Below are 4377 nucleotides of genomic sequence, written 5' to 3'. Positions count from 1 at the left end.
GGATATAGGAACATGTGGGTGTGATTTCTGGGAAGTTTCCTTGAAGAGAGAAGGCCGCATGCCTTTCACTGCTTCCTCCTTCCTGCTGTAGCCTGAGCAGCCATCTTGGATCATGAGGTGAAAGTTGAGGGCTAAGGGTGGCAAAATAACAGGATAGAAGGATTCTGGGACCCTAACACTGTGGAGTCATCACACTAGACCTGAACTTAGTACCTCTGGACTCCTTTTATCTGAAAGAAAAACCTTTATCTTGTTTGAGCTATTTTACTTGGGGTTTTTCTTTTACTTGCAACTAGACCTATCCTAATGAATTAGCCCAGCACTTAAATGGAGTTACAGTTGGTAGTTAGATCTGATGAGTCTAAAACTAAGGAGAGAGGTCTGGGCTGGCTATATAAATTTGGAAGTTACCAGTCCATGGTTGGTCATTGAAGCCATGGCAAAATATAAGATCTCCAAATGAGAGTGGTCTAGTGAGAAAAAGACCTAAAACAGAACTCTGAGGAACACTAAGGGATGGGCAGAGGAAGAGGAATCTGCTAAGGAAACTGAGAAGGAGCAGCCAGAGAGGTAGGAGAGAAACCAGGGAAGTGCTGTACCTCAGAAGCCTAAAGAGGAGAGAGTTCCAAGGAAGCAGTGATCAGCAGTGGTGAAGGCAACCAACTCTGTTTGCTCCGAAGAGCCTGGAAAAGTCAGTTTAGAGTTCTGTGATCTCAAATTCCAACAAAGGCTGGTCATGTCATTCTCTTGTTCAGCACCCTTCACGGAGTTCCTAGTTTCTTCAAGATAAATCTCTAACTCCTTAGCATGTCCTCAGGCCCTCCCACAGTCTGGCTCCAGCTTTTTTGTCCAGTCTGTTCCCTTCCTCAGCACACTGTGTCTCTACCAGACCTGGCTTCCTACCATTCCCTGCATTGGCTCATGTGCTTCTCTCTGACTGAAGAACCTTCCCTCCTCCCTTTTTTCCCCCCAAAATTCTACCCATACTTCAAGCCTTCATTCAAATGTCAACTCTTTTGTTCCCTGATTCTTCCAGACAGATTAGTTGTCCCCACCACATACCCCCAGAGCATTTTGTTCACTCTCAGTCACAGCTCTGATTGCAGTCTGACTTGTGTTGAAGTTGGTTGTACACATGTGTGTCTTTCCAACTAGACTGTGAGCTTGGAGAAATCTGAGGATATCTCTGACTACTCAGCTTCATCCTCATCCTCCTTGATGTCTTCCACAGAGCTTTTTGATGTTTAACAAGTATTTGTGGATTTAATGAACTTGTCCTTGATAGCCCCTAAGAGTGTGGTCTCTGTCTTCTTTGACGTATCACTCCAGGGGTAGATGGAATGGGGAAGACACTGAAATACAGAAGCCTGGTTTAGAGGAAAATAGACAAGAAGCTGAGTTTGAATTCAGCTTCTCAAAGAAATAGCCCTGTCCTGATCTTCCCGTAAATCTAAGTGGCTTGCATTATCTGCACACTCAAGAACTGTCTTCTTAACAGAAAAGGAATAGAGGGAAAAAAATCAATGATACAAAAAGTGGGCTCTTTAAAAAAATGAACAAAATTGACAAACCTTTAGTTGTCTGACCAAGAGAAAAAGAAGACTCAAATTACCAAAGTCAATAATGAAAGAAGGCCCTGGAAAGCATGGCCCCTGGATTCTCTATCAGCCCAGAACTAAAACAATTTCCGAGGCCAACTCTTCAGACAGGGATTGGACTGGACTGTGGGACATAAAGTGATACTCGTGAGGAGTGCGCCTCTTAGCTCAAGTAGATACAAGAGACTAAACGGGCAGCTTCTGTCCGGAGGTGAGATGGGAAGGCAGAGAGGGTCAGGAGCTGGTTGAATGGACATGGGGAATCAGAGGTGGAAAGGAAGACTGTGCTGTCACAGTATGGGGAGAGCAATTAGAGTCACATAACAATGTATGTATAAATTTTTGTATGGGAAAAAATTTAAAAAAAAAAAGAATGAAAGAAGGGACAACACTATTGACTTTACAGAAATAAAAAAGATCTATAAGAAATACTATGAACAATTGCATGCCAACAAATTAGATAACTGATGAAATGGAAAAATTCTTAGAAATGCACAGACTACCCGAAACTAACTCAAGAAGAAACAGATAATCTGAGTAGACCTATAATAAGTACAGAGATTGAATTGGTAATTTTAAAACTTCCCACAAAGGAAAGCCCAGGATCCAATGGCTTCATGCTGAATTTCCACCGAACATTTAAAAAAAAAAAAATACCATTCCTTTACAAATGCTTCTAAAATATAGAATTCCACGAGGCCAGCATTATCCAGATACCAAAAACAGACAAAAACATCACAAGAAAACTATATACCAATATCCGTTATGACTATAGATACAAAAATCCCCAACAAAATACTAGCAGAATGAGTCTAGCAACATGTAAAAAAGATTATACACCCTGATCAAGTGAGATTTATCCCATGAGTGCAAGATTGGTTTAACATTCAGAAGTCAAACTAATACACCATATTAACAGAATAAAGGGGAAAAATATGGTTATCTCGATAGATGCAGAAAGAGCATATGACAAAATCCAACACCCTATCATTATAAAAACATTTAACAAACTAGGACTAGAAGGGAACTTCCTCATCTTGATAAAGAGCACCTACAGAAAAATTCATGCTAACATTTACTTAATAGTAAAAGATTGAAAACTTCTCCCGCCCCTTGTCATGGATTGAATTGTGTCCCCTCAAAACGTGTGTCAACTTGTCTAGCTCCTGATTCCCAGTATTGTGTGATTGTCCACCATTTTGTCATCTGATGTGATTTTCCTGTGTCTTGTAAATCACACCTCTGTGACGTTAATGAGGTGGGATTTGTGGCAGTTATGTTAATGATGCAGGACTCAATCTACTAGATTAGGTTTTGTCTAAAGCCAATCTCTTTTGAGATATAAAAGAGAGAAGCTAGCAGAGAGACATGGGGACCTCATAAAGAAAGTAGAGCTAGGAGTGTGCGTCCTTTGGTTCTGGGGTCCCTGTGCCAAGAAGCTCCTAGACCAGGGGAAGATTGATGACAAGGACTTTCCCCCAGATCCGACAGAGGCAGCAAGCCTTCCCCTGGAGTTGGCACTCTGAATTTGGACTTCAAGCCTTCTAGACTGTGAGAGAATAAATTTCTCTTTGTTAAAGCCATCCACTTGTGGTATTACTGTTATAGCAGTACTAGATAATTAAGACAATCCTCAAGATCAGGAAAAAGAAAAGGATGTCCACTGCTGACAATTTTACTCAACATTGTACTGGAGGTTCTAGCCAGGGAATTTAGGCAAGGAAAAGAAATAGAAGTCGCTCACATTAGAAAAAAAAGAAGTAAAATTATCTCTATTAGCAGATGACAAATTTTGTATATTGAAAATCCTATGTAATCCACAAAAAAACTATTAGAGCTAATCAACGAGTTCAGCAAGGTTGAAAGGGTACAAGATTAACCTACAAAAATCAGTTGTATCTATATATTGGCAATGAATAATTTGAATATAAAATTAAGAAAACAATTATATTTATAATAACACCAAGAATAATAAAACAGAATAAATTTAACAAAATAAGTTCAAAACATATACTGAAAATTATAAAACATCATGAAAGAAATTAAAGACCTAAATAAGTGGAAAGACTTCCCATGTTTATGGTTCAGAAGACTTAATATTATTAAGATGGCAGTATTTCCCAAGCTGACCTATAAAATCGACACAATCTCTGTCAAAATCCCAGCTGGTTTATTTTAAAAAATTGATAAGCTGATCCTAAAATTCATATGGAAATGCAAGGGACTCCAAATGACCAAAACCTTCTTGAAAGAAGAAAAATTGGAAGACTCACACTTCCAGATTTCAAAACTTACTATAAAGCTACAGTAATCAAGATAATGTGGTAATGAAAAAAGGATAGATATATAGATCAACAGAGCAGAATTGAGAGTCCAGAAATAAATCCATAGTTATGGTCAATTGATTTTCAACAAGGGTGCCAAGATAATTCAATGGGTGAAAGAATAATCTTTTCAACTAATGGTGTGAAACAACGGGATATTCACATGCAAAACAATTAAGTTGGACCCTTACCTCACACCATACACAAAAATTAACATCACAGATAAAAATGTAAGAGCTAAAACTATAAAACTCTTTTTTTTATTTTATTTTTTATTGTACTTCAAGTGAAGGCTTACAGAACAAATAGTTTCTCATGAAACAGTAGTACACATATTGTTTTATGACATTGATTAACAACCCGACAACATGTCAACCCTCTCCCTTCTCAACCTTTTTTTTTTTTTGGTGAAAATATACATAGCCAAAGACACACCATTTCAAAAATTTCTACAT

This window comes from Trichechus manatus, unplaced genomic scaffold (genome assembly GCF_000243295.1).
Source record: "Trichechus manatus latirostris isolate Lorelei unplaced genomic scaffold, TriManLat1.0 scaffold00054, whole genome shotgun sequence".
NCBI classification, from domain to species: domain Eukaryota; kingdom Metazoa; phylum Chordata; class Mammalia; order Sirenia; family Trichechidae; genus Trichechus; species Trichechus manatus.
The sequence above is the reverse complement of the archived record's forward strand: the minus strand, read 5'-3'. Positions refer to the sequence as shown.